Source organism: Coregonus clupeaformis, unplaced genomic scaffold (assembly GCF_020615455.1).
Source record: "Coregonus clupeaformis isolate EN_2021a unplaced genomic scaffold, ASM2061545v1 scaf0102, whole genome shotgun sequence".
Taxonomy (NCBI): Eukaryota; Metazoa; Chordata; class Actinopteri; order Salmoniformes; family Salmonidae; genus Coregonus; species Coregonus clupeaformis.
In genome coordinates, this window is record NW_025533557.1 from 706195 (window position 1) to 719882 (window position 13688).

Consider the following 13688-nt stretch of genomic DNA (forward strand, 5'->3'; position numbering starts at 1 on the left):
AGAAATCTTTCTGATTGAGAAGGGGTCAAATACTTATTTCCCTCATTAAAATGCAAATCAATTTATAAAAAATTTAACATGCGTTTTTCTGGATTTTTTTGTTGTTATTCTGTCTCTCACTGTTCAAATAAACCTACCATTAAAATGATAGACTGATTATTTCTTTGTCAGTGGGCAAATGTACAAAATCAGCAGGGGATCAAATACTTTTTTCCCTCACTGTAAGTTGACTGAGAACACATTCTCATTTACAGCAACGACCTGGGGAATAGTTACAGGCAGGGGCGCAACTTTCACTGGGGACGGGGGGGGGACGGGGGGGACGGGGACATGTCCCCCCACATTCTGAAATTGTCCCTCCCAGTTTTATCATTGGAATGTGATAGAAAACGATGCAACAGTGTCTTTAGGACCATGCGGACGCCTCCGAGTGGTCGGGTAGGCTGTTTGGCGTGTTTATCCGACTGGTTAGATAAATAAAAAAAACGTCTAAAACCAAAGTTGCGCCCCTGGTTACAGGGGAGAGGAGGAGGGATGAATGAGCCAATTGGAAGCTGGGGATGATTAGGTGGCCATGATTGTATGAGGGCCAGATTGAGAATTTAGCCAGGCCACCAGGGTTAACACCCCTACTCTTACGATAAGTGGCATGGGATCTTTAGTGACCACAGAGAGACAGGACACCCGTTTAATGTCCCATCTGAAAGACTGCACCCTACACAGAGCAATGTTCCCCATCACTGCCCTGGGGCATTATCTTTTTTTAGACCAGAGGAAAGAGTGCCTCCTACTTGGCCCCCAACACCACTTCCAGCAGCATATGGTCTCCCATCCAGGGACCAACCAGGACCAACCCTGCTTAGCTTCAGAGGTAAGCCAGCAGTGGGAGGGCCACTGTCATTCAGGACAACAACCTCTCCCTCAACATCAGCAAGACAAAGGAGCTGATCGTGGACTACAGGAAACGGAGGGCAGAGTACGCCCCCTTTCACATCGACAGGGCTGTAGTGGAGAGGGTCGAGAGCTTCAAGTTCCTCTGTGTCCACATCACTAAGGATCTATCATGGTGCAAACACACCAACGCAGTCATGAAGAGGGCACAACAACGCCTCTATCCCCCTCAGGAGGCTGAATATATTTGGCATGGGCCCTTAGATCCTCAAAAAGTTATACAGCTGCACCATTGAGAGCAGCACCGCTTGGTATGGCAACTGCTTGGCATCTGACCACAACAAGGCGCTACAGAGGGTAGTGCGTATGGCCCAGTACATCACTGGGGCCGAGCTCCCTCTCATCCAGGACCTCTATACCAGGCAGTGTCAGAGGAAGGCCCTACAAATGGTCAAAGACTCCAGCCACCCAAGTCATAGACTCTTCTCTCTGCTACCGCATGGCAAGCGGTACCGATGCACCAACTCTGGAACCAACAGGACCCTGAACAGGTTCTACCCCCAAGCCGTAAGACTGCTAAATAGTTATACCGCATGGCAAGCGGTACCGATGCACCAACTCTGGAACCAACAGGACCATGAACAGGTTCTACCCCCAAGCTGTAAGACTGCTAAATAGCTGGTTAAATAGTTAACCAAATAGCTACCCTGACTATCTGCATTGACAATTTTTGCACAAACTTTGTTGACTCATCACATACGCTGCTGCTACTTTTGACTATATTTCACTTTATTTCTAGTTATATGTACATATCTACCTCAATTACCTCATACCCCTGCTCATCGACTCGGTACTGGTACCCCTTGTATAGCCGAATTATCGTTACCCATTGTGTATCTATTATTACCTTTATTATTAAGTGTTTTACGTTTCTATTATTTCTCTATTTTCTTTCTCTCTGCATTGTTGAGAGGGGCCATAAGTAAGCATTTCACTGTTAGTCCACACCTGTTGTTTACGAAGCATGTGATGGTTTGATTCTAAATGTGATGTTCACTGGATAAACTAGCTATGAGTTTAACATATTTGGCTGAAAATAAACTAGTAGCCAGTTGTTGTTGATGCCCATGGTGGAATCATACCTAACCTGCTGGCTCCTGAAGCCTATATCTCCATGAGTTCCTGAGTCTAGCTAACGTTAGCTAGCTAGCGTCGTGAGTTAGCATTTTGCTAGGTAGCTGAGCTGTTTTATAAGTAAACGGCTGATATGAATCAAACACAGTAGCTAGCTAGCAAACCCTCCTTCGCGACAATGTTATTGGGGCAGGGGAATGTCAGATTCGTATTTACATTTTATGTTAACTGTCATTGAACTGTCACTATTGGTTTCAGAGCCGAGGCGAAATAAATTGTCTGCCATGTTTTGTGTTTTGATAAGGGCTCAGAGTGACGTCATGCACTCAAGAATGTTCAACCAATCACCCGACGGGTTCTATGTCGAGACTTACTTTTACATTTTAAGCGCTATAGCGCAGATTTTCACCGATACAGATTGAATCAAGCCCTAAACCAAAAATCTGACATTGTTTTTACTATGGAATTTGGCTCTGCTTTAAGATGGTTGAAAGCATAGTGATAACACATTGGGAATTCAAAAAACTTCTGGCTGTCTTTTTGAGTGGGTAAATAAAGGTTGAAATCTCATTGATCAACGTCTCAACCAAATATTACCCACATTGAAATGACGTGGTGTGCCCAGTGGGTAGCTGCTTCAACATCTCTAAGAAAGAAGATCTCTTCCATATTTTCCTTTTCTAAACATGGGAGAAATGACACTTAATTCAAATTCAATGGCCATGACATTGGTTACAGATAGTATTGACAATATTTGTACTGTGCCCATAGATCCTGATATTACAAATCAACAAATAACCAGAATCACCTCTCTGAGATGTAAGATCATAAAACTGTTACAATGGAATGGAGAGTAAGCATGTTTTGACAAGAGTAACTTTACACAAGTATTTATACTTTTAAAGTGCAAATTAAAACAGTTGTACTTCTAAAGTGCAAATGAAACGTTTTTACTTCCAAGGTGGAAATGATATGTATTAGAAAGCATTATTATTTGTTCCTCTGTGCTTGTGTCAGGATGAAATAATAATTGTGACTGGACTGGAATGTATTGTGATCTATACAACGGGTGGGCCTAATCCTGAATGCTGATTGGTTAAAACCGCATTCCAGTCGGTGTCTATTGCGCAAGTTACCACCGGCTAAATCTATGACGTTAAAATGCCTATTTACTCTGTTCCATCTGACTGCGCAATCCACTGTCTCATCAGCCCAGCCAAGCAATTTATAAACTTGATCTCCACTATAAAAAGCATCTAGACATTATCTCACATTTCTTTTAGACTAACATTTAGTTTTCAACAGCGGAGATTTGTATAAACCTTGCTGTCTGTCTCTCCGACATTTGCAACATAGTTTCAATATTCAAATTCGATCTCCAGCTGTAAATGAGATGCAGGGACTCAGGAAGCAGGTGCAGTCGGTGAGTTTAATAGGAACGAACATGGAGTGAATACAAAACAGTAGCGTCTAAACAGGAAAAGATACGACCTAATGGGTGATACAACGGAGTGCTAGATAAAGGGAGTGATGAAGTCCAGGTGTGCCTCATGATGGGGCGCAGGTGTGCGTAATGATGGTTGCCAGGACCGGTGGTTAGTAGACCAGCGACGTCGAGCGCCGGAGGGGGGGAGAGGGAGTAGATGTGACACCAGCTGTCCCATAGTAATGAACGTGTCGGGAGTCGGGACTAGACAGACAGGCTGGCAACGTTTCTCAGCCAGTCGAAATCATGAATCAGCTGGCATCATTTTTATGGATATATACAAATGTCAAAGTTGCGTCAATTCAAATCTGGTATTAGGAACAAAAGAGGTCAACACTACTTCTAAGATATACTAGTATTTTAATTAATATAAAACCTTCAATGGTAAATATGATGTTTCGTATATACGGGCTCCCCGATATGCCTCGCAGGGCACTCAGAGAACTAAATCCATTGTTTCAGATTGTTCTTCTAATACTCTTACAGAGAGAGAGTTCCCACCTCTCTGCTGGCCAATCAGAGTAGAGACTTGAGCGTGGTTTAGACTTACTCAGCCTATCCGTTGGCGCACCGGCTGTTCCCCGCCTCTTCTGTTACCAGGCATACGTTTATCATAACAACCTGTCATAGTGAGAAGAGCCAGCTCCCCTAGACACCATTCCTACGTCCAAGGAAGGTTCACAGATCACAAAGAACCAGTATAGTCTAGTATTTGTAGACACAAATCCTTATCTCATTTTACCCCCTAAAACAGCTCTTCACATCAATCACAGCTTGCCAGGTGACACAACCTACATTAGCCCAGTCAAGAATGCATTCTTTCTAAGTTAGTCATCCCATCAATTAGGAGAATAATAAATCCCCCATACAAAGAAATGTCAATTGAAAAAATATAAAATGAAACGAAGTGCTGCTAGTTTGCAGTCTTTCCAGCTTCAGTTTGAAGTGATTGTGTTAGCTGTGTTGTTGGCTAGCTCCTCTGAACAACAGTGTCCTGACGAGTGAGCAAATGTTCTATGCCAGGCGAAATCGCGCCTCATTAGCTCATTGTTATGGATGTATCCAAATAAAACAAACAAATGCAACTGCAGCTACTTTGCTGTTATTCTGGCTGCACTTTTTGACGTGACTGTAAGTTAGCCGTAGTTGGCTAGCTAGCAAGCAAGGGATAAGACCATTGCCAGCCAGTATGGCAATGGAACGTTTAGCATGAATGACTGGGTCCCGTTCATAGATACAGATCAAAAAGACTGAACGACTGGGTCGCGTCTCTAGCAACCGAACTGATAGAACGAATGACCAGCCGGCTTGGGTAGCAACCCTAGATTTGTGTCTGGACTATATCTTGTGGAAGGATGAAATAGTATGAATAAATTCATCAAAATAACATTTTTAATTAAAATATGTTAATCATTATTTGAATATGTTGGTAACCCTTTGTATAAAAGTGATAATGTCCTCGAAGCCGGTGTTTGGAGGATATATAGTATTGGCACGGTTTGCCAATACTAACAACACCCGTGCCAATATATCCTCCAAACACGAGCTTCTCGGCCATTGTCACTTAAGCAGAGACGCTGTCATAGCACATTTAGGTTCTAGTCCCAGATTAGGTGCACGAGACTGGAAGAATGCGTACATGCTTCTAATTAGTTCTCCTGGAACTATCTCGGGTCCACACGCATGCATGCACGCACGCACACACGTGGACCCAGTCACACACACAGACACACAGAAGGACGCACGCAAAGACACAGTCACACACAAACACACATAGTCCCCCCCCCACACACACACACCTCCATAGTAAATGAGCGTGTCCATTAACCCCCCAAAGCCCCAGTAAACAATGTTGTTTTTAGGAACGCTGGAAAGGGGCAGCAGGAAGGAATCTTTCTCTAGAACGAGACACCTTGGGACCCCGGGCGGTCCAAAGGGGAAGAACGTCACACTCGGACAGAGCAGAGAGAGCGGATGGCATCACCTCTTCCTGACGGGACAGTGTGGATCATCATGGCGCCCTGGCGGAGCCCTCGGATGAATCACTCTGTGAACTTTATTGTTGTTCCTGTCAGGCAGTTTCGTGTGAAAGGGTCTCTGTCTCTCACCTCTGCTGCACCCCTGTTCCCTTCCCATGTTCTATATGTAGACCTCCGTCGGTGGCGTGGCTCCAGACCGACTTTGTCCTTCCCTCCCAGTGTCCACGGATGTTGGGTGGACCATTAAAACAGGGATGGGTGTGTCCCACCCGACTGCCGCTTGGACAAAGGTTGAGTCCCAAATGGCACCCTATTCTCCATATATTACTACTTTTGACCTGGGCCCTGTAGTGCACTATGTAGGGAATAGGTTTCCTTACGGGATGCAGCTAGGGGCCGGGGGAGCCTCTGGGGAACATGACTGTTTAGTTTTTGTTCCATCAGGGGAAGGTTGGGAACTGTGAAGGTTTGACAGAGTAGACCCACCATGACGGTACCCACTCTCCTTCCCATCCTCACATATACTGTATATATTTTTCAAGACAAGCACTTTATGACACTGTGGCAGACTTGGCCGAATAACAAAAACTAGGCTGAGCTACATATATTATCATACATGATAACAGAGAGAGAGAGGCCTTCGCACGGCTCTTATCAGGCTGAACCCTGACCCTGTTGTTTTAGTTGTCATGTTTGAACAGTGTGCGTGCGGCTGGTTACCTACATAGAGGAATAAGCTGAGGGCTATTGGGTGAGCTTTTCAATACTGTGTCAAGGACATGAATGTGTAGCTCAAGGCTTGAGTTACTCGAAGGGCCGGTTGACCGGTGAATCTCCATTGAAAGTGGTTTGTAATCTAGGCTTAATCTGTTTTAAACCCTATTCCCCCACTGACTGTTGTCCTGCGTTTATCTGGCCATTTTGAGGCTGATGCTATCATCATGAGGTTTCTACTGTACCTCAACAGACGTCAGCCACACTGTCCACTATGGGTTTTATGGGTTAACTAAGTAAGGCCAAGATTTAATCCAGACCGCAGAAGATCTGCGTTGTAGCAAGGTTGACATTTAAAGGTTATTTACAATTGAGCCAACATCTGCAGCGTTGACTGCAGATGTAAGATTGCCTTTAAATGTTGCATAGCCGAAAAGAGGGTGATCGGATTGAATAGCTAAGTAAGTAGAGTCAAGCCCTAACAGATTTGCTCTAACAGTAAGAGATTTGCTACCTAAACTGTGATGACTCCATGGGTGTCCAATCTTGCTGCTTCATCCAGACTGTCCCTCATTCCTGGGCAGAGCAGGTCTATGATCAGTTTACTATATACACTGAGTGTACAAAACATTAAGAACACCTTCATACTATTGAGTTGCAACCCAACCCCCCCTCCCCCCATGTTGACTCCAATGCTTCCCACAGTTGTGTCAAGTTGGCTGGATGTCCTTTGGGTGTTGGACCATTCTTGATACACACAGGAAACTGTTGAGCATGAAAAACCCAGCAGTGTTGCAGTTCTTGACACAAACCGGTGCGCCTGGCACCTACTACCATACCACTTAAATATTTTGTCTTGCCCATTAACCCTCTAAATGGCACACATACACAATCCATGTCTCAATTGTCTCAAGGCTTAAAAATCCTTCTTTAACCTGTCTCCTCCCCTTCATCTACACTGATTGAAGTGGATTTAACAAGTGACATCAATAAGGATCATCGCTTTCACCTGGATTCAACTGTTCAGTCTATGTCATGTTCATGTTTTGTACACTCAGTGTATATACTGAAACCTGACCTTAGATCAGTCTGTAGGAGCAGCTACATAATCATCTCTGAGCTGGCCACTGCCGTGAAGTGTGTAATAGGATTTCAGAGAAACCCCTGAGAGAGAAGAGGGAAGGAGAGGGAGAGAGAGAGGAGAGAGAGAGAGAGAGAGAGAGAGAGAGAGAGGGGCGAAAGAGAGGCCTTGGGTCCGAGCTGTGACTTGCCTCCCCCAGGCCCCTGGAACCGGATGAGGGCCAGCAGGATTAGGAGTCAGTCGCTCAGTCAACAACAGCCTTCTGACTCTATGTCTACATACCAAATACTGCGACACCCTATTCCCTATTTAGTGCACTACTTTTGAACAGAGCCACAGAGCCATAGGGCTCTCGTCAAAAGTAGTGCACTACATACACTCTTAGAAAAAAAGGTGCTATCTACACTGTAAAGGGGTTACCGTGAATTTGACAGTAGCTTGGCAAACAAAATTCTATATTTCATATTACAATACACCTGCTGTAATATGAATACGGTATCAAAGCAAGTGCTGTGTAATGACAGTACAATACCGTAAATTGACTGTTTTATACTGTAAAAAAACGAAATGCTAGCGTAATCTGAATGAATGGATGAATGAATTACCTACCTTGAACCAAAAAGGGTTCTCCTATGGGAACAGCGAAAGAACCCATTTGGGACACAGATCATGGCTCCATGGCTACTGGTTACATACTGTCAACATTAGCATCATGTGTTTACCGGTCATCTGTTATCCTTCAGTTGTCGTCAGTAAGTAAGCCTGTCTGAGCCAGAATGGCCCATAGGGGCAGGAGCCTATCTGGTGTTTCCTGTAGCGTGAGGCGGCTTGATGTACAAGTACACCCCCTGGACAGGACGCTAGACTGTCAATACTAAATCAAAACTGCTGAGCTTAGCTCTATGCATGCCCCCAGTCTTAAATTGTTGTTCAAAAGAACCTCAGTTGACCTCAAAACATGTATTTGTGTTACGCATCAAACATTATTTGTGTTATAATGTCGCCAATAACTAGACCTGGCATTTATTTGTGCGCTCGTTCTCGCTCTTATTTCCATCAGAAATGATGGGAAAGGAAATGGTTTTCTTCGACTTTGAACTGGAATCGAGACATAAAATAGTATCTTGTTTCAATTTCCTCAAATGGTTATTGAACTACACTGTCAAGGAGGCTAAACAAACCTTACCATAAACACCCACAATCAGTCACTGCGTATTGCTAAATAAAATCAGAATTTCCTCAATGGAAATTTGGTAACACTTTATTTCAAGTGTACCTACATGACTTGTATTACTTATGAATGTGTTATGTAATCGTTATGAATGTATTGTGAAGTGTTATACCCTTAAAATAAACTGTTGCCGGAAATGTTGTGCTGTGTAATACAGTGAACAAAAGACTGGAACTTAGAACAGGGTGATTAAAACTAAAACTGCCTAGTGCCATAATCTTATTATAACTCCACGTACCTACAGACAGACTTTATGAGATTATAATTTGTGCCAATGCGTGCATCACAACCCTATTAGCTTCATTACAGCTTCTGACGTGCTGAAATCGGTTCATTGGCTCAAAGCTGCTGGTCACCCTTACCCTCAACCGCACTAAACGGCAGCACACTCATTACACATGTTTTCTATTCTAGTTACTCTGTCCTCTGCAGGATCTGGTCTCCGTTCCAAATGGCACCCTGTTCCCTAGTGCACTGTTTTTGACCAGAGACTAGTACTTTTGCACTATAGAACCCTATGGGCCCTGGTCAAAAGTAGTGCACTACAGGGAATAGGATGCCATTTGGGACGCACCCCTGATCTCTGCTCTGTCCTCTGTGATCGGAGGAAGCAGTTCTCTGGAGGTTTGCCAGCCATCACGGCTGCATCCCAAATGGCACCCCTTTTCCTACATAGTGCACTACTTTTACAAGGGGAATAGGGTGCCATTTGGGACATACAGTGCTATGAAAAAGTATTTGCCCCCTTTCTAATTTTTTCTACTTTTGCATATTTGTGATACTGAATGTTATCAGATCTTCAACCAAAACCTAATATTAGATAAAGGGAACATAAGTGAACAAATAACACAACAATTACATATTTATTTCATAAACAAAGATATGCAACACCCAATTCCCCTGTGTGAAAAAGTAATTGCCCCCTTACACTCAATAACTGGTTGTGCCACCTTTAGCTCCAATGACTCCAACCAAATGCTTCCTGTAGTTGTTGATCAGTCTCTCACGTTGCTTTGGAAGAATTTTTTCCCACTCTTCCATGCAGAACCGCTTTAACTCAGTGACGTGTGGGTTTTCAAGCATGAACTGCTCGTTTCAAGTCCTGCCACAACATCTCAATTGGGATTAGGTCTGGACTTTGACTAGGCCATTCCAAAACTTCCAATTTGTTGCTTTTTAGCAATTTTCATGTAGACTTGATTGTGTGTTTTGGATCATTGTCTTGCTGCATGACCCAGCTGCGCTTCAGCTTCAGCTCACAGACGGATGGTCTGACATTCTCCTGTAGAATTCTCTGATACAGAGCAGAATTCATGGTTCCTTCTATTAAGGCAAGTCGTCCAGGTCCTGAGGCAGCAAAGCATCCCCAAACCATCACACCACCACCACCAGGCTTGACCTTTGGTATGATGTTCTTACTGTGGAATGCAGAGTTTGGTTTTCACCAGGCATTACTGGAACCATGTCGTCCAAAAAGTTATACTTTTGAATCATCTGTCCATAGAACGTTCTTCCAAGAGTCTTGATGATCATCCAGGTGCTTTTTGGCAAACTTGAGTCAACTTTTTGGACGAGATGGGTCAACTATGACAGACAAAATGAGAAAAAAAAATGCTGAAAATCACATTGTAGGATTTTTAATGAATTTATTTGCAAATTATGGTGGAAAATAAGTATTTGGTCAATAACAAAAAGTTTCTCAATACTTTGTTATATACCCTTTGTTGGCAATGACACAGGTCAAACGTTTTCTGTAAGTCTTCACAAGGTTTTCACACACTGTTGCTGGTATTTTGGCTCATTCCTCCATGCAGATCTCCTCTAGAGCAGTGATGTTTTGGGGCTGTCGCTGGGCAACACGGACTTTCAACTCCCTCCAAAGATTTTCTATGGGGTTGAGATCTGGAGACTGGCTAGGCCACTCCAGGACCTTGAAATGCTTCTTACGAAGCCACTCCTTCGTTGCCCGGGCGGTGTGTTTGGGATCATTGTCATGCTGAAAGACCCAGCCACGTTTCATCTTCAATGCCCTTGCAGATGGAAGGAGGTTTTCACTCAAAATCTCACGATACATGGCCCCATTCATTCTTTCCTTTACACTGATCAGTCGTCCTGGTCCCTTTGCAGAAAAACAGCCCCAAAGCATGATGTTTCCACCCCCATGCTTCATAGTAGGTATGGTGTTCTTTGGATGCAACTCAGCATTCTTTGTCCTCCAAACACGACTGAGTTGAGTTTTTACCAAAAAGTTATATTTTGGTTTCATCTGACCATATGACATTCTCCCCAATCCTCTTCTGGATCATCCAAATGCACTCTAGCAAACTTCAGACGGGCCTGGACATGTACTGGCTTAAGCAGGGGGACACGTCTGGCACTGCAGGATTTGAGTCCCTGGCGGCGTAGTGTGTTACTGATGGTAGGCTTTGTTACTTTGGTCCCAGCTCTCTGCAGGTCATTCACTAGGTCCCCCCGTGTGGTTCTGGGATTTTTGCTCACCGTTCTTGTGATCATTTTGACCCCACGGGGTGAGAACTTGCGTGTAGCCCCAGATCGAGGGAGATTATCAGTGGTCTTGTATGTCTTCCATTTCCTAACAATTGCTCCCACAGTTGATTTCTTCAAACCAAGCTGCTTACCTATTGCAGATTCAGTCTTCCCAGCCTGTTGCAGGTCTACAATTTTGTTTCTGGTGTCCTTTGACAGCTCTTTGGTCTTGGCCATAGTGGAGTTTGGAGTGTGACTGTTTGAGGTTGTGGACATGTGTCTTTTATACTGATAACAAGTTCAAACAGGTGCCATTAATACAGGTAACGAGTGGAGGACAGAGGAGCCTCTTAAAGAAGAAGTTACAGGTCTGTGAGAGCCAGAAATCTTGCTTGTTTGTAGGTGACCAAATACTTATTTTCCACCATAATTTGCAAATAAATTCATAAAAAATCCTACAATGTGATTTTCTGGATTTTTTTTTCTAAATTTGTCTGTCATAGTTGACGTCTACCTATGATGAAAATTACAGGCCTCTCTCATCTTCTTAAATGGGAGAACTTGCACAATTGGTGGCTGACTAAATACTTTTTTTCCCCACTGTAGAAACCCTGGATTGCTGATGCTATGTATTGGCCAATTAGAGGCTTTGAAGCCACCGGCCGCCATATTGGCACTCCCCAGAAGGAGCAGTCCTCCATAGGAATGAATGGAATTCTACAATTTATTTGTTGAATTGAGGACAGTAACATTAGTATGGAAGCCCAAACTAACTCAAAATGTCCAGATACTAACTCGACATTTTTAAATAGTAGAACATACATATAGGATATGTTTCTTCATTTGTAGCAATATGTGGCAAATTATTTCAATTTATCCATGTTGCAGAGATCAGCACAGCACTGCCACCAGCAAATGTGTGGCGAGCTGGCATTTGCCCCAACACTTTCTATTCGGTTGGATAAAAAATATTGACACAAAAGCGTTGAAAAGAGGGACAAAGTACTGTTGCCTCATGATTGGTCAAGTCGTGTACAATTACTCTGTGTTTCAGTCTGATCAGCTGTAGCCTACTGATAACAACCACAGCTGCAGATAGCCTGGAGAAGCCTATGAGCTCTGATCCCCTCTGGCCAGGGGAAACGAAGCGGTAACGTCATGTATTTATTGCCTAAGCTATGTACCTGTATTTATAGCCGAAAATAGGCCTATTTATTTGTGTTAAGAGAAAATGTGAATGTCATCAAATTTGTTTTATATTAAAACTTCAGGTAGCTAGGCTACCTAGACCTTATCAATCCAAATGATTGACTGGAATTAATCAATCAACACAATAGTGATGACATACTGTGTGAGTAACTATTTAATTACAGATGCAAAGGCATACACAATGCAATCCTGCATAAAGCAAGCGCAGCCCTGTTAGTTCTATTGTCCAATCGCAGTTGTGTAGTTTTTATAAAACAATACGACCTGATTAGAAAACGCATTGTCCCATCGTAGCCCATATAATACAGTTTTACAGCTGATGTATTACTATGTCATACCCTACTACTAGGGTCCAGAGTTTTACCTGGTTAGGTTAGCCTACCAGATCAGAAAAAACACTCCTATGGTGACACCTCTGAAATCACCATACAATGTTACCAATTAAGAAACATTCGGAAAGTATTCAAACCCTTTGAATTTTTCCACATTTTGTTACGATACAGCCTTATTCTAAAATGGATTAAATTAAAAATTTAAAAAATACACACAATACCCCATAATGACAAAGCGAAAAAATGTTTAGACATTTTTGCTAATTTATTACAATTAAAAAATGGAAATATCACATTTAGATATGTTTTCAGACCCTTTACTCAGTACTTTGTTTAAGCACCTTTGGAAGTGATTACAGCTTCGAGTCTTCTTGGGTATGATGCTACAAGCTTGGCACACCTGTATTTGGGGAGTTTCTCCCATTATTCTCTGCAGATCCTCTCAAGTTCTGTCAGGTTGGATGGGGAGCGTCGCTGCGCAGGTACCCTTCCCCAGATCTGTGCCTCGACACAATCCTGTCTCAGAGCTCTACGGACAATTTCTTCGACCTCATGGCTTGGTTTTTGCTCTGACATGCACTATCAACTGTGAGACCTTATATAGACAGGTGTGTGCCTTTCCAAATCATGTCCAATCAATTGAATTTACCACAGGTGGACTCCAATCAAGTTGTAGAAACATCTCAAAGATGATCAATGGAAACTGGATGCAGCTGAGCTCAATTTCGAGTCTCAAAGCAAAAGGTCTGAATACTTACGGAAATGTTAGATTTCCGTTTTTCTTTTTTTATACATTTGCAAAAATGTATAAAAACCTGTTTTTGCTTTGTCATTATGGGGTATTGTGTGTAGATTGGGTTTATAGACATCATTGGTGCGTACGTGCGTGTTTGTGCATGTGTTTGAATTCCTGTAAGATTGAGGGCTATTTTCTCTTAATTGGTGACAGAAGAGGTTCCTTTTTTTATCCGAAATGTACTGGTCCTGCTGGGAAGAGAGGATGCTAACAGGTAGTGAGTTAACACTGGTGGTATTGTCCAGCCAATCCCCTGGCTGCCAGTACAGGAAGACTAATCTAAGTAATCATTCCGCTTGTTGTTATCAGTTATAAGCATCACCCATCAACCTTTCAACACAGGTAGAG